At 38.2% G+C, this 18,483-nt stretch overlaps 1 protein-coding gene across 20 annotated transcripts in view; it reads right to left on the bottom strand.

Moving 5' to 3' along the window:
- The window catches only part of LOC127067562 (protein turtle-like), a 187,955-nt gene that overhangs the window by 77,903 nt on the left and 91,569 nt on the right, over window positions 1-18,483 (bottom strand). For 19 of the 20 annotated variants that reach the window (XM_051002620.1, XM_051002632.1, XM_051002619.1 and 16 more), the window contains one exon: window positions 553-593. The gene's annotated coding sequence lies outside the window, so the exon portion shown is untranslated. Of the gene's footprint in view, window positions 1-552; window positions 594-17,120; window positions 17,699-18,483 lie in introns of those variants that run through there. The other variant, XM_051002624.1, reaches the window with a different exon arrangement.

Here is an 18,483-nt window from a genome sequence, read left to right as displayed (position 1 = left end):
TTAATTAAATTTATGAAAAGTCGATAATTTGCCGTAAGCTGGTTAATTAATAAATTGAAATGTTTTAAACAACGCTGCTAAAATGAACAAAGCTATCTTCTACTTGATCGAACCGACCGATATGAATTTTTCATGCAAATTTTTCTTCATCGGATATTTTCCACCGATACGTGACTCAACGTCAAGAATTGCAGAGTGTATTATTTAACGGATTACGGATGTAACGCACGAGAGACTCGACAGATTGCAAAAAGCATTTAACGCGATGGCAATACTGTAAAGTGCCTCTTCAATGCGAAGCAGAATAAAAACATCGGTGTCGAGCGTGACGCTCTTTCGTTCGATTATACTTAACGTTAATTAAAATTATATTCCTCCGGTTGAGTATCGTCGTTGGTATACGAACAATTCGAACGAGTAAGTATCGAGTTACCTTGCGTATCGTGCAATTCATCCGTCCATTGATCGAAATCCAATCGAAATCCGATCGAAACCTGCTTGCGACTACGTACACTTTGTTGTAAATTTAACGAAATAAAGATTAAAACTTACCATCGAGCGTTGACGAGTCGCGCGATACGCCTCTTCAGTGTCTGGAAAAGAAAAAGAAAGAAACAAACCGGTTAGTTTTAAGGATCGTTATATAGGAGGTACCCGTAAGAGAACTTTTGCAATTTACAGCTCGGAAAATTTTCGTTCGAGGCGATCGTGCGACCGAAGGGAGAATGATACTCTCGAGGGTGATGGAAGCAGCAGGGAACAAAGAGGAGAGAAAAAGAAAGAGCGATGTAACACGCAGGATGTGAATGAGAAAAGAGAAAGGAAAAAGTGAAAGAATAGGAGGGACACGAATGGAGGAAAGTCCTTTCGCGAGAAATTCCTTTGTCTCTTTCTCTCTCGAGAATTCGACGATTCTCCGCGAGATATGATCGAAAAAGGTCGACCGTTTTCCACGTTCGTTTCTTCTCAGCAATGTGAAGAACGAATGAAAATCGAATTTTCGATATCATTTATCAGAAACGAACTTCGTAAGACGTGCGTTCGATGTGTGTCTGTATGAGATACTACTACATATATCGGTGGATGAAAAATTTCGATTAGTCGAAGTACTTTCGTACGTAAGTACTTTCGCAAATATTCAACAAAAATTTGTTCAGAATATGAGATCTACGAGAAACGAGCCCTTCCAACGAACTTGGAGAGTTTGCAGCCGTTAAAGGGGCTTCGTCGTTTCAAGTTTCCGCGATGTTTCGTTGTGGAAATATTTGCCTCTAAAGATAGATAGTAATATAATCGCCTTTGGTGATAGTTACCCGATCGCTTGTTTCGCCCTTCGTTTCACGAAAGAACTATCAAGAGCGGTAGCACGCTTCGCCGATCTATTCTCGAAAGCTTGTCTCGAACACCTGCTGCCACTGTTTTTCCCAGATATTCGAGATTTCGAAGCTTTCCACTTTTTCCAGTTCACGCTGTTTTCTTGGCAAATTGATACGCTTATCAATTTCATTCTCGAGAAATTACGATCGAAAGGAATACAAAATGAATTCAATTTTTTCCTTGTTACAATCGAAAGGGAACGCTTAATAAAACGAATTGTCAATATAATATTCCGTATGATCGTACGGTGCAATAAAACGATTTCATCGAACGAAAGCTCGTAAAAATCCAAGACCAGGGGCTTGGCGAATCAGCGAACAAGTTCGCATTTCATAAAAAGCTTTCGGCAAATGGCGGGCCCGATTTCTCGACGTACACGCCTGGAGGTCGAGGTCGAGGCCTCGAAAGAAATCGTGCATCCGTTCCATCGGCATTCCGGCGTAACCGCGAGCGTTAATGGCGTTTCTTACGATCTCGAATAGAAAAGGAGGTGGTTTCAGGGGTGGGTAACACGGTCGATATACTTGTCACGGCCGAGTCGTTAGACGAAAAGGAGAGAAGCTTCGATCTGGGTAGCATCGGGCCACGATGAAAAAGAGAATTTTCAAGGGAATAGATAGATAAAAAATATATGATAAAAGTTATCGACAATTTTTTTCATATGCGTGTCATGTGAATGTCACAAATTAGGCTATAATATGAACATGATGAAATTGAAATATTTTTGTTTCATTACGCTAGAATTAATAATGTCTTCATTAACATTTCGAAGGGTCTGAATACACCTGACCATCTGCTTCATGAATATAATTGAAACATGAATTTTCATTGTTCCGCTGTCGAAGTTAATTAAATCGTAATAAATGATTTTCGAAATAAACGTTTATATTATGAGTACGACTTTGCGAGTACAACATTCAAGTTTGTAACATAAACGTGATAGTTTGCACGTTAAAGGACTTGCCAAGAAGAACTGGCATGAGTGTACGTAGGAGCTATGTTGTTGTAGAAACTTCAGACTTGGTAGCGCATCTAATGTCCTTAGTCACGCCGCTTTTTCCATATCCCTACGTTTATGTATATTTTCGAACCTGTGTACACACACGTACTTCTAACCTATGTAATTTAAATTTCTTAACATCATTCTCTACAGACCACTTGCATATCTACATGTAGCAGAAGAGAAAAAGAGAGAGAGAGGGAGAGATCAATAAAGTGGATTTGAATAAATCCAATCGAATATTCCTTTTTAAATTCCACATCCCGTCAACTTCTTTCTCGATATAATCATATTCTCCTTGCTTCTCGCATAATTTTAATATTAAATTTTTGACATTTTCCCCGCTATATATACACGGAAGATGCTACGCATATACAGCAAGACAATATTACGAGGTTGACGAAAAGTGGAAAAAAGTATTACATAGCCGGTACTGAGAATTTTGCTAAGATTCTTTAATGCTCGGAACGTTCGATTTTCTTCCTGTCTATGCCGACGTTGCAGGCTGACGCTCAACGTCAGTCGATTTGAGTAGCAACCTTTTTCCAGAAGCGAGGACACAATTTTTCCGACGATTTTTCCGACCGATTTCCTCCACCCACCGTTTCTCGCCAAAAGATATCGTTGAACTCGCGAGAATTCAACTCGTCTCCTTGTCGATTGCTCGAGGAGAGAGAGGTACAAACCCGTGACTACTACATCTCCCTCCTTTTACTTCTTTCCTCTGAAAGAAAAAGAAAAAGAAACTAACTTTTATACTCTTCGATTCACGGACTTTCCAAAGTGCTCGATCTAGCGCAAGTAAGAGGAACATTATTTAACAAAGAGTTATTCGTTATCGCAGAACAACGAATACGATGATTGAATTGTTTCCTTTCCTTTTTTACAAAAAAAAAAAAAGAAACAAAATCACGAAAGTTACACATCGATGAGAATACAATTTTTTTTCCAGCAATCAATACTCTAAATAGATTTTATAACACGAGATTCGATGAAAGGTATTTAACAGAAAAGCTTCGTTTACCTTAACAACGAAACAATCGGTCGCACAAATGTTCACTTCCCATAAAATTGTCTATCATGTACCTCGGTAATTGGATTATGAGAAGGGCCAAGTTTTATATTGTAAAAGAAAATTTTTCAAGCCATGACATTTACGAAACTTACAAGGCAAAGTTATAATTAAAAATGAGATAGGGTGCTAACCTTTAAAGATGATACCACCCCGTTCGCCTTGAACGTCCCAATCATCGATTAATACACGAGCAAAAAACTTGTTACTTTTTATCTCATTGCAAGAGGAGAAGACCAAGCCGATAGTCGATCCGCTTTCAAGACAAGTCTCATTAAGAATAAATTGATTTTCTCGAGATTTCAAGTCTCCGTCATTAATCCACCCTCGACACTTTTCGTCTAATCCGTAAGAACACATAGGATCGTGGGTTTCTCGTTTGCATTCCTCCCTCCTATTCTCTATTACTGCTCGACGTGACCAACTGCCTTTCCCACTCCTCTACTTCCTCTTTCCCCTTCCAACTTTCTTGCTCTTGCCCTCTCTCTCTCTCTTTCTCTTAGCAAATGGTAACGATAGAACTACCCTCTTCAACTATTAGCCATCTTCTTCACCCGGGCACGAAGCAAGTCAAAATTGGTCTTAAACTCTACAAACTATCGCTGAACCATTCGTGAAAGATAGTTACTTTAAAGTGGAAAGAGGCCACAAATCTGCAGAACCATACCTAATTACTGAATATTTCAATTGTTTCCGCGTGGATTTATTTCCTTGTAAATTTGTTTTCAAAAAAAAAAAAAAAAGAAGATAATAAAAATAAACGAGAATGATAAAATATTGTCGGAGGGAGGCGCAAATATGTACGGTAAATAATTTTATGATTAAACGCGGTGAGAACTTCTTTAAGTATGCCGTCTTATTTTCGCGAAAAAAAAGATACACGAGAGAGAAGATCTACATTGTAATTGAATTTGTTTATTACGATGAGAGAGAATAGTTGACCGGGTCGTGTGCTCTTAGGTAATTTTTTATCTTTTCTTGCACCCTGACGAATACCCGCGGAGCATTTTAATTAGAATGTATAGCGTACGATGTCGTGTAAATTTTTATTATTCTCTCGAGAAGACTGTTCTCGTCGTCATTCATCACCAACATTAATTCTACATGCGTGTGTAATTCATAGAATGTTTCCGAGCATCTCCCGTTAACTTTACGTGCGATCGTCGAGCGTTAAAACCGAAGATTAACTTAAAAATAAAATTTTACACGTTGGAAAAGTTAATAACGACGATGTTGATATTATTAACCGAAAGAGCAAGAACAAAGAAGCGAAAGGAAGACAATTACGATATATATATATATATATATATATATATATATATATACATCGTTTAACTTGATACGTTTTGTTACGATTCATTATTGAAAGTCATTTTCACAAAAGAATCGAACTGAAGGATCGAAGAAGTGGATGGACAGAGTCTAATTATCCTAATTAGACGTGGAACGTTCGAACGAAGTTAAAAACCACAAGAATGGAAAAGACATTCCATTTATTAGCATCTCTTCTCTAATTAAGTAACGTCAGACAGTATCTATAACGTTATATAATACAAATGCTAATCTCGACTCAAAAAGCTCTGAGATACCTGAAGAGTACCCTCCATTAAAGAAGCTAATTTTACGCTAAGCCATATCGCAAACGGTGCATCGACCTCGTCTCTATATCCAATAACTAATTCGCTCGCTCGTGAATTCGCAAAGTAGGAGGGAGGCAAACGAAAAATCGATCAGCAAGAATCAGCCCTCGGCATCTGTCATCCGTGAAAAGCCATTCGGATTTAGACAGCGATATTCATCGTTAGTAATTCTAATTTTAGTGAAAATCAACGATCCTAACGTTTCCACGCGTGATCCGTAACGACGACGTTCCAAAAGATACGACTAATCGCGAAAGGATAGTAAGAGCAAGAGGAGGGGGTGTTGGGGGGTTTACGCTAGGGTGAAGTCTAATTTTAGATAAATCCATCCAGCAGTCGATATCAGTTTAAACTCGGAATATATGTATGTACGTACAATGCCTTGTGTTTATGTGCGTTGTGTCACGTATGTACATAGATAGATGGTAGACGGGTTCCGTGTAAACGCGTGTATATGTGTGGTGTGTGCAAGCGATAGGTGTATGCACACGACTGCCTAATAACGTACGTGGAAGTGTATACACTCTGCACATGCATCGACGATGCCCATGCGAAGACCCGTTGCACGAGTATCGAATTGCTCGTCGAGAAATCGATGTATCCCTCTCTCTCTCCCTTTCTCTCTCTCTCTCCCTCTTTCTCTCTCCCTCTTTCCATCCATCCATCCATCTATCTATCTTTTTCCCTCCACGTCTCAAACCCCTTTCGACCGTGCACCTCGGTACCAAGCACCGTCGTCTACATATTCGTCGAACGATTCAAAGGTCGAAGATGCAAATAAATATGTATGTGTGTGTCTCTCTGTGTGTTCATATACGTATGTGTGTGTGTATCTGTTGGTTTCACCGTGCACGCAGATGGCTGAACGAGATTTCCAATGGAGACGAGATAAATGTTTGACATGTATCGTGTGCTCGCCTTGGCGAAAAATATTATTCGTGGAAAGTAAATGTACTTTATAGAAAAACTTAACGAATACAATAAAGAGATAAAAAATGAAGTATGAATAATGAATATCGAGAAATTATCAATGGAAAATACAGTTGGTTTTGTTCTATTCGCAATACTCATAACAGTATTGATCGAATCACGGTGAAAACGAAAAGAAAAAAAGATGAGCGAATAAGATCGAACAGAACATTCAACTTCGTTTACGAAATTGTTCACTTCCATTTAACGGAATATCCAGACCGCACTAAATCGTTTCATGTCGAAGCAATAATCCGTCACGTAGTATTGACCAAATGATTTCCACCCCCATTCTTCCTCCCTCACGTTATATATATATATATATAAAATAAAACTGGTCGTACGATCGGTGCGCCTTAAACAATTTCATCGGAGCTCGTTCGACTTGATCAAATCGATTCTATCGCGTCTATTGCGCTGTGAAATTCGATTATTCGTAGAAGTTAAGTTGCAACAATGTTCTATTCCAAAAGATACAAGACACGAGAATTGTTATGAATCGAATGTAGAGAAGATAAGGAGATTTCAAGCAACGATTTCAATCTTATTCGGATATCCAAGAGTCGACATTCTCGCGCGTGCTTCGAAAGACAAGCAAACCAGGGCTTTGCACGAACACAGTGCTTTGTCCGAAGGGTCGAAATCTGAGAGAGAAAGAGAGAGAGAGAGAGACAGGAAGGAAGAGAATGAGAAACTCTGAAGTCTCTCGGTGCATCGCAGTTTGACGCTCGACGACTGTCTGAAACGGTAAACCGAGCATCGGTCGGTCCGACGACGAGGTGGCATTGAAATGCAAATGTTGGTTCCTTCCATTCGCTCGGTACGGTCTCGCTTAAACGTTTCTATGCTTCTGAGAGCCCAGGGATTTCTCAGGACGTATATACGTGCGTCGCGTTGCACGTCTCACGTCCGACTGAACAAAGATCGACTGAACGCGCAGACTCTGTGAAGTGTCTGACTTGTTGGTACATACCATTGACGTTTACTACTGAATACGAGTATATATGGTATACCATATTCGTTATCTATGCTAGATACTATTCCTTTCGAAAGGAATGCCACTGATCTCGTCAAACTTTATAAAACATTGCGAACGTGATGTTAATCGAAATGATTAGGTCGTTTGTGTGCTATCGAATGCTCTTAATTATTATCCTCGTATCACTTGAAACGTGTGATCACGTCAAAGGAGAAAAAAGACAGAGACAGAGAGAATGTCGTACGAGCGTTCCGTTCTATAAGTAATTGCTGATCGAATTATCAGGCGAAGAACTGACTACTGCTAAAGGATTCTCCGGATTCCGTAGGAACGGAAATTTCATTTCAAAAGCTGCTACAAAGAGCCATCGGTCTGTGAGATTAACGAATACGATGAAACTTCCTTCTTTTTCCTTTTCGTCTTTCCTCCAAGAGATCTACGATCTCTACATTGATTCCTTCCAGGACTAGGATATAACGGAGAATAGAGAGCGAGAGAGAGAGAGAGATAGGTAACGACCTAGACGTTGTCAACTTCGTAAGCTTGACTTCGTTAATTATACGCTAATGGAGGCAAAACTTCCTTGACGGACGAACTTCGCGACCGGCATATTACTGATCGAGGCCATCGGAGAAAATGGTAAACGGTCAAAGGAGCAAGAAGATCGCCTCTACCTTCGGACATCTCTCTTTGAACAACTTCCAACTTTTCATGACCATCTTCAGTGGCCCTAATTATCTACATTCGTTTCAGATATACGATTTATCACGAGGAAAATTAAATCGTAGGAAGGTTCGTGTATTTATGAATGTAAATACGTAAGTGTGTTGTTGATCATTACTCATTGTTCGTAAAAATACGGAAAAAAATTTGTGAAATTTTTAATCGGATTGAAAACGAACTTGCAATATATAATTTCTCACTAAGAACATATTCAACCTCTTTCTTCTTTCTTTTATTTTGTTCATTATATTTTGTTGAAATATCTACGTATATATGTGTATGCGTACATATTGTAGACACATGCATATTGAACATATGGAAAACTTCGAGGAAATTATTTCAAGCATTCGTTACGGAAGAACACAAGTTGAACATTACTACGAATGAGAAAGAAAAAGGGAAATAGAAAGTCATAGGCTAGAAGACAAAAAGTTTGATAACTCGAAGTTAAAACTTTTCAGGAATAACAACCTCCTGCTATGATATATTCTCCTGTTTACCAGCTGAATTCTAAATCGGATCTTCGCGTAATTACACTGTCGCCATTAAAGGACGTCTTAATAATTAATCGAGCAAGACCGTTCATGGTTCCTTTGATTTTCGAATCAAGAAGTTTGCGAAACCACGATTAAGGGGTGAATATCGAAGGTAAGGGAAATCATTCGACACAAGTATGAACAACCTCGGCCAATGAGTTTGTTTCTAACTTTCGAAATTCAAGCATATTAATTTATCTTCGTCCTTTTAACTTTCTGCATCTCTAGCCTCATTTCTAAGGTTCATCGATCAATGTGTTTGCCGTATGATGCGAAAGTTAGCTCGCGTTTCTAGCTCTTAGTTTCGAGTACGTGGCGTGTAACGCACATCATTAAAAAATGTTCTGTCTTTCTCTCTTTCTCTCCTTCTCTAACGATTCGAGAAAGTTACAGTAAACTTCATTACTACCGTCGATAAATATTCGCTCCTCGAGAATTTCTATTCGTTATGAAAAATTTCCTCTCTCAAATGAGGGAAGGAAAGTAAAAACGAAATCGCTACGACTTATTTGTTCTTACAATGTCTACAGAATGTTTAAAAAGCTTATGCAAATGTCGTAAAAATTACAAATGGCATTAAACGATGTTTAGACAAGAGTCAAAGGCATCGATTGAGAAGATTATTAAAGTTTATAAAAAGTCGAGAAAGTTCAACGATCCTTTCATTCGAGAAGAAATCGTAAGAAGATGAATGAGAAAGGTCGAAATTATAACTCTATTTAACTATGATTTAAAAGGAGAAATTATTTTTCTTGAAAGTCGAATACGGCTTTGTGAATGCGAGAGTCAATAGCGCTCCTCCTCGACTCGGCGACACAGCCAATTTTCATTTACGAATCTTAACACCTCCCACTAGCACTCGTTGCTTCCTCATTGCGATGCTTTCTTTCGAGCAGAAAATCTTTTTCGTCCTCGACTAAGCATACGTCTAGCATGGAAAGAGCTTCCATGAAAGTACGCCGGATGACTGAATGGGACAATTAAGAATGGAAGCGTGAAAGTATGATTTCCTTGAAAACACACGTAGCCAACACGCGAAGCTTCTTCAGAAAATACTGCGAACATTCGTTTTCATGAGTCATTTATCGGTAGAAGAACCAAGAAAAAGAATAAAACGGGAAGATTTACTCTCGTCGTTTTTTAACGAAACATCGAATTAATCAGAATTTCGGCATACGTATCTTTGCGCACACGTATATCTAACTCTTAATAAAAAATAATGACCAAACAAAAACGCAAAGTATTGGAAGGATAGATGCACCTTTTTGACACGTACTCGTTGAAAGTTTTGATTTATTCGTCAGGATTTATATCCCGTGATAAATACTCTAATCCCTTTTCCATTCGAAATAGACCGGTGGATTTGTTCTCTCGTCGTTTCCCAAGAGTTGGCAAAGGTGAGAAATATTTTCATGCAAATGTAACTTCTCGCCTCTTCCCGAGAATGGAAGCAGCCTAGAAAATAACAAAGAACAGCTAACTGTCCATCTCTTTTATCCTTCTACTTCGTTATAGCGAGTCTTTACGATGTTATCTACGAGCAAAGAAAAGGCTCACGATTTACAAAGGCAAATGCACGAACCATTCAAATCGGACTTACGTGAACAGAGTGCATCGATCAGATAATTCCTAACTAAACTCCTGTCCAACGCTTGTTATGTTCGTTACGCTCTTGATATTTATCAAAATCTACTGACACGCCTAATCTCCTTCCTTCGTCTCGAAGTAACAACTTTGAGGATTAATAACGATCCGACTCTCGTGTGCTTAATTACAAAACTCCTATGATAAACACGTCTCTCTAAACGCGACAAAATACTGGACGGGCGTTCCGCATCAAACGAGAACTTTCTCTCGTCTAAATTCAACTTGCAGCAACAAAACGCATGCTGGATCATTTCGTAACAATTATACACTTCATTAGCTCTTTCTTATTCAATGGCGAATGTTACTCGGTCATGATAATTAATATACGCGGATAAAACACTACGGATTTTGACACAAATCCGAATCCTTACGAAGATTTCATATCTTCCTAATCTTATCCTCTCGAAAAGGACGAACGGTAATAGCTCTACGAGAGATGTGAAATACGAAGATAAGAGAGAAAGAGAGGAAGAATTGGCTCGAACACGTTCTCGTACGAGGAAGTCGAATTTTATCTGTCAGCCTGACCTGCCCACCTTTCTTCTTAATTACCGAGCCAGCTCGTACATTCGTTTTGCAGCTCGGAGGCTTGGTCGAAACACACCCTTCCACCAGTTACCTCTCCATCCCTCGGAACGACACCCTCCTTTTCCTCTATTTTCCTCCTTTGGAATGGACGATGCTTTTCGAGGTTGCTGCTGCTACTGCTGCTTCTGCTGCAGCTATTAAAAGAAAAGCAAATGGAAGGCGACGAAAGGACGAAAAGGTAGCCCCGCCTACAATTTTCTACTCTCTCGAAAAGAGGGCTAGTTTTACTCGTACGTCGCTGCAAGCAATGAGAATTATCATCTTATACCGCTTATGACTACAGTACACGCTCGTTCTACGTGACCGATATGAGTACCTTTATTATTCTATGAGAGTCTTCGTTACGTTACATTTCTCCTCGACGATATCGTTAACGAGACTAAGAAAAAACAAAACCGTGTTTGAATCGTTTTATCATTATGACTTATACGTCTGCTATTCTTTTTTTATGTTAAAATCTTATAGTCAATGCGCCAGCCTCCGATAAAGATTACCTCGTCAAATTAAATTTACTTATAATATACCATTAAATTGACTATTCCTAAATCGGTAGATCTTTTATTCAGAAATTCGAATGCGACCTCAAATTGGCTTTATCTTTTATTATAATTCAATTCAATTTCGATCTGTTAGGATACAAAGATATCGGTGAGTTTCCAAAGTCGCGGCTCTCTTTACAAACTCCGGTAACACGAGACTTTTACCTTTTAGATACACTGAAATGTTTTTGTTGTCCGGCATCATGGTACTACGAAAGTTTACTCAAAAAGGGTAGCTTTTCTAACTTAGCTCAAGTAACTTTTATAAATCGTTGTTGAAAACAATTCGGTGGATCGATAGGTAAGGAGGATCGTTGTTGGAAAAATTCCACTAGGACGTGGTACAAAGCACTCCGCGTATTTGGAGATTTAAAAAAACTGTTAAAGTATTCCCAGGTTGCCGGAACTTTCGAAATATTTTTCATCTGTATGAATTCTTTCAGCGCTTCTTTCAGCAGACTATCAAGTTTACCATATCGATCTAACGCTTTCTCGTAAAGAAAACTCCTGAAGTTTTCGACTCGATGATTCGAATGATGTTAAAGCGAATCAGACAAAATTTTTTTTATCAATCCTTCTCGTATATCTATATAATAGAAGGTAATCAGTGGATGCGATTCACTGGAAATCCATTAAAATTTGAGATGGTTGTCCGAATATTATAAACCTCCGAGCGCTAACGTGGAACAGACCGTGTTTGGAGTACAATTTCATGGAATGGTTGATATTCGAAACATTTTGGAATTCAATCTCATCGATATCTCTACCTGTATTATTCAACTCCCAAGTTCGAACATTTGAATTTAACGTTTATATACTCTCTCTCTCTCTATCTCTCTCTCTCTCTTTCTCTGCCCCCTTTTTTCTCCCTAGCTATCTACTTATCTCTTATTCCATGGAAAACTTTCCAAGCAACTTAGAACGCATTCGCAAGTATCAGTAGCGAAAAGTCATAACACGCCAAATGGATTGTTCGTTGACGAACGACCTATGGTTCTAGAAAATTATCTTTCTTGTTATTAACGCACCATATCTCACTGTGTTTGCTTCCATTAACCCCTTTCTCTCTTTCTCTCTCTCTTTTCTCTCTCTACAATAAATCTGCTTTCAACCATTCAAGCTTTAGCTTCGAAGTTTTCGAACGTCTAAACGATCGGATGATCGATCTTGATTTATAATAAAAATGGTATCAACCTCATTATTTCAATGAATGTAAGTACAGTACGAATATTATATAATGAATGTGCAGAAAATGCTTACGTTTAAATCACCGTATAGAACAAATCGATATCTTAGAAGTCGATGTAAAAAGCACCCTTAACCCGAACAATCGTTGGTTCATTCATTTTCCGAGATCGACGTTCCGTACTTCGTGTTGTTTCGACGCGACGAATACATATATACGTACACACACACACACACATAAATCACGCCTTCGCATTTATCCAGGGAGCTCCGATAGAACCGTGAACATTCACGACGCGTAAGATTTTACATTATCGCATTCAGACACAGATTTCCGACGCTTTGTTCTCGCCAGGCTAAGAGCTCGCAAAGCAGAAATGCTCGCCACGAGAAAGAGAGAGAAAGGGAATGGCGAGAAAGGAGGGGGGAGTTAGGTTAAGCGCGAGGGTTGGTACGGGAGTTGGTGATGGGTGTACGAGGGCGTCGCGGCGGCTCTCATTGTCGTCGGCACCGGTGTTTCCGGTCGGGCGAGCGTGTAGAAGGCACGTAGGAAATTACATCGCACGTCAAAACGCGCTGGCTTTCGAAATTCACCAAAGCGAGACGACTTCGACGCTCTCAGAGAAACAGGGAGAAAGAGAAAGAGAGAGAAAGAGAGAGAGAGAGAGAGAGAGAGAGAGGAACAGAGAGAAAGAAAGAGAGAAACCGCGGACTCGAAACGTCGTCGAAGGGGAAACGCGTATCCAACTTTCTCGTCATCCTTGTTGCGAGGAAAGAAGGTAGGAGGACAAGACCGATTGTCGTTCTTACGAATGGAATTGCGTTTGTATAACTCGTGTATACTATGACCAGGTATACCTCTAATGCATTGGAAAAAGAGAAAAGAGAGTTGGGGGTTGGAGATAGAAGTACTGGACTCTTAGACAAGCCTCGTAAAGCTTGGATGGCCTGGCTTCCCGTATTGGTCGTAAAGCTTATAAAGCTACGCGAGCTAACACTGGAAACTGAACGATTAAGAGCCGATGTGTTTGTACGTAAAGGGAGAGAAAGACAGAAAGAGAGAAAGAGAGAGAGAGAGAGAGAAAGTTTCTGCATCGGTTTATCCCAGCAGAGTTAAAAGAGAAACGGAAACGACACTTACGTCACGTGTTACTCTTTCTCGGTCTGAAAATCGGAAGCATTTCTTGGCCTTCGAACGAACAGGCTACCCGCGAACAAGTCGTATAACGATAGAAAAGGATCGTAATCCTGGGACATCTGCCCGCGAGAATGACACTAAATCTAAGTGTTGGAGAATGGGAAGGAGAGTTACTACGAAGGAAACTGCGGATGTTCTTCCACTGTGGAAAGCTCGCGATCAAAGTAAAGCCGAGTTCTCGATTCTTGTGAGAAAAATTTTTAGCTCTGTGGGGCTACTTGATCTAAACTTTGAAATATTTTCGAAGACAACTTAACGATCCCATGAAAAGAAGAATTTTACATCGCCGAATTAATCGCAAAATCGTGAAAGAAAATGTATTGTATAAAAATATTTCGTAAGAAGATAGACTTCGATTCGTATTCTGTAAAAAAGAGAAGTTCGAGTCGATTGAATCTTTTGTAGATCAAAGCTTCCTGCCCCTGATAGACCACTCTATCTTCTCTGGTGTACTTTGTCTTACTCTTTCATAGTTCTCAATCTTTCTTTTCCTTTCGCATTATAGACGATAGAACGGAACAACGATCGAAAAAGGTTTGGACAATTTCTCCTGATCGGATAATTCCAATGGACTGCCATTTTCAATGATTTAAAGCTCTCACGCTAATACTTATCGAACGAATCCAACAAAAAGAATTGTTATTCTCTCGCTTATCTTTCATATATAAAGTAAATTTTTCTTTGTTCTACTTCATTTTTTTTCTTCAAATTGACTAATGATACAACTATGGCAATTAATTTTACGTTAGACGAACGATTCTTTTGCACGTTATCGTGGTATATTTTTCCTCGTTAATATCGTTGTTACTAACAAGTTTAACTAACCCACTAGCGAGGCTTCGAACAACCGTTTGGAGAGGACCGAAAGCAATGTAAATGGCTTAATATAATTTATTAATTCAAAAGCGTGTCGAAAGCGCAATATAATCCAAACTTTAGTTAATTGCCGAGCGGTTAATCGCCGCTTCACTCGATCGATATTCATTTTATCGAAGTCATTTAAAAGCAATGGGTAGTTCATTAAAATCTACCGAAGATGTTTCTTTAATATCAAATTAAAAAAATAAATAAATAAATAAATAAATAAATTGTTCGACTTGGCGAATTCACATCAACACCCTCTATATTTTTAAGCAGAAAATGAAAAAATTTGGACGAAGTATTTCGGTAGCGAAAAGATTGAGGAAAAGAAAAAAATAAAAAGAAAAAAAAGTAGAAAGAACCACGAAGCATCTTGAAGAGATCGAAAAGAGCATTGAGCCGTTGTTACCGTCTCAGCGAAAAAGTTGTTACACGAATAAAGTTTTAGAGACTCTCCACCGAATTTCCCGATGAACGCCGAAACGTTCGGTAAGAATTTGAAAGGCAAATTTTATCGCAGTCCACGCCTACTTCACCGCGATTTCGGATTAAGCGTCGAGCCGACCGTGCGAGATGGTTTGAGAGAATGAGAGATGGAAAAATGAAAAAAAAAGAACATAGGAAAAGGAGAAGAAGGAGAAGGATGAGAAGGAAATAAAAGTGACAGCGCAATCAATCCTTTCCTCGTAGAAGCGAATCCGACGTCAAAGTAAAAGGTTGTACTATTGAAAAATCGAACTCCATTTTATGATCGTACCACTTACGTTTATGCATATGTATTACTTTACGACTGCCATACGACGTACTGCAAGCTCGTAGAATGGACGATAAATGGAGATCGAATGTTTGCGGCACGTTTACCATCTTTCGGAAAAATCTTTCGTTCTATGAGCTCCTTCGATTTGATATTAAATAATGTTAATCGTTGAAAAATGATAGTATTCGACAACGTGACTCGCCTAACATTATTTCGTTTCTTCGTTCGTTCATACCATGTTCCAGAACGTAGCCGTCATTGATATCCAGATGTCCTCATTTGGGACTCTGCAGTTTCATTTCCGAAGGGAAATTCGACTTTCCTAAAGCGGGACAATGAGAACAAGTTAAATGTCATAAGACGTAATAAAGGTTCGCGATACGTTCTCGAGAGGTTCTTTGCATGTTAGACGTAGAACAGTAGAATGTTGATAGTAGAACTATGATTCAAAGTGACACAGAAAAATCCGTATCTGTGGAAAAATTTTTCCTAATGTAAAAGTCCATTTTTTTTTCTCTGTAAACATTTATTACGCACAATATTGACGCATAACAACGAACACGATATCAATAAAAGTTCACGGTTGAATCGACGATCAATTGCAAATTATCGAATTTCGTATCGCAAGAGTAAATTTGTGAAACGCGGAAAATTGCCGATCAACCGACAGCAAACGACAGAGAGAGAGAGTGGGAAAGAGTAAATTTATTGACGAGATGCGTAACGTTATAACTTGTATCGCAGCTGTGTTACCGTTATCAGAAAATAGTAAAATCATCATGCGTTTAGAATTTAGATTATATTAGAGTATAATCGAGAATTCGGGTTATTCCATTGCATGTACCTGATGACGTGCTATATAAAGCGGAATATAGAAACGTATAAAAAAGAGCAATAGAGAAAAAGAAAGAAATACTAGATGGCTCTCTAAATTGGAACGTCACTCTGTAATAGGAACGAAATGCGATACAGTTACTGATTTGATTGCGTGAAGAGAATTTATTGGCTTCCGGTTATCTCGAATTCTTCGTAAAAATATGCTTTCGATCCGTTTTTTGTTACGATTGGACGTGGAGAAAAGATTAAAAAGCGGTTTACCATTGACGTATTCGTTTTAATTGTATCGATTATCGGGACGTTAATTTTTCTACGAATTAATCCTATTTTCGGAGATCTGAAACGAATGGAAATATTTTATCGAGTACGAGAGAAAACATATCCGCTTTTTTCGCCTGATTTCTTGCAATTTGAAACCACATTGCCGCGTTTAATAACTCTATATTAGGAATATAAAAAATATTGAAACGAGAGAAAGAGATAGAGAGAAGAAAGTATTGATTTTTAAGTGCAAGAAGGGTAACCGTTTTACATTTAGGATTAGCATTGAGATCGTTCAACCTCTTTACTAATCTGATCCACGAAGACGTAGTAGAGTAACATAGCTGGAAACAAGAAAGCTTTATCGTGAAAAACTTCGGCAAAGCCATTCGCGGAGAAGTTGTCGTCATTCGCCTCCGCGACCGTGCTAATCCTAACGCTAAAGTTCTAGATCTTTATTCTACACCAAAGTATACTGCGTTAAATATTATGCTGTGTAATTAACGAAAGAAAAAAACAATAAGAACAAAAAGGAATGAGTAAAAATATTCAATCCTTAAAGATCATTAAATGTATTGTCACGTGTATCAAGTTGCGATAATAATCGTTTTCAAAATGATTTCGCTTGAAATACTAATTGAGCGATTTGTTGATCCACGATACATGTTTGTCCGTAATATAATGTATACGCGTGTGTGTTTTATCGTGACTGTAATACCAAACTGCAAAATCATCCTCAATTTATGTCAGGGAGCGTTTACATATGTCCGAGACATTGCTTGATGCAGAATATTCAAATTAAACGACGAGTAAATTGCAACGATCTAATTTCTGTATTGCTTCAGTAAAATATCAGGAAAAGAAATAATATATATTTTTGATGAAAGTCAAAAGTATACGTTGTAAACTAAAGGATAAAATCGAAATATAATGTTATTTTTATTAACGTACCCCTTTATCCTCTAATTCCTCGGAATTTCGTTTATGCTCGTTTGCTCTTTATGTTAGAATAAGCGGAGATCCCGACGTACATATGTACGTGAGAACGGTTGTACATATTTTAGTGAACAATGATGGGAGATTCAGACAGAGAAAGGGCAAATTTGCTCTTTGTATTTGTTCCTTCACTCGTGATTTCGTAGAATAGACGTTCGACCACAAACAAAGCATAAGCTACACGAGTAAATACTATAATAATAATTAATAACGATCGCGAAAAGTATAAAATCGAGTTTCACGTTGAACGTTGCACAACTTCAGCGAGAATTATTAATAATACTAACACGATCAATCTCCGGACAGCACGTTTATCCAGGGCACTTGCACGATCTTTGATAACCTATGGCTTCAACTGATGTATTTCCAATAAGAGCTGTCACGTGCGTGCGTTCACGTTGCGTGTTCTCGCAATATGTGCGTCAACTTATTTACTCACGTACCAAACTTTAAAATCTTTGAAATAAAAGGATGAACGTTCAATAAACGTGACGTGAGCTCATCACCAGAACTGTTATAATATATCAAAGGATCTATACAACCATAAAAGAGAAAAATAAAGTATTAATAAAAATAATTTAATGTTAATAATATTATAATATAAATAAATATATAAATCTATATATAAAGTAAAATGTAATATAAGACAGATAATATTTTCAATAACAAAAATGACAAAAATAACAGTTCTGATTAATAAGTCAAAATATAAAAAAAAAGATTAATTAGTTTTAATCAATTTTTTCGATCATACTTTTTCTTAAGCATTTTAGATTTGTTCGTTTCATTCGATCATTCCCTGGATTCTGGATGAATACGTTTGTAACGCATCTAAGCGCATATACTGGGCAACGGCAGGCTTCGTTCGCTCGTCAAGCGGAATTATTAATAGCACTAACGCGATCAATCTCGCATGCGGTTATCCGAACCACCCTTCGGATCTTCGATACCTCATGTATCCTACCCTACACCGAGCGATGTGTTTCCAATGGCAATGAAAGGTGACGCACGTGTGAATATACGCGGTATACGATCATATGCGTTTAACTGCACGATCAAGCTTACCAAGCTTAAATTTTACGTTATCCACGAATATTCTTCGAGCTAAAGCACGTACTCAGCTATTTTATATAGGTACATAATTAAAAAATCACCAGAATCCGAAATCGAAATATCTGTTTAATACTTTATTCATATGATATCGATAGCAACAAAGATGAATATTTTGTAATTCGATCTATTTATTGGTAATATTTAAAAATTGTAAAAACCTTCGAACAAGGTAAATGTTAAAATACATGAAAAATTAGATTTTCTC

The sequence above is a fragment of the Vespula vulgaris genome, chromosome 11 (genome assembly GCF_905475345.1).
Source record: "Vespula vulgaris chromosome 11, iyVesVulg1.1, whole genome shotgun sequence".
Classification (NCBI taxonomy): domain Eukaryota; kingdom Metazoa; phylum Arthropoda; class Insecta; order Hymenoptera; family Vespidae; genus Vespula; species Vespula vulgaris.
This window is presented reverse-complemented; position numbering and strand designations above follow the sequence as displayed.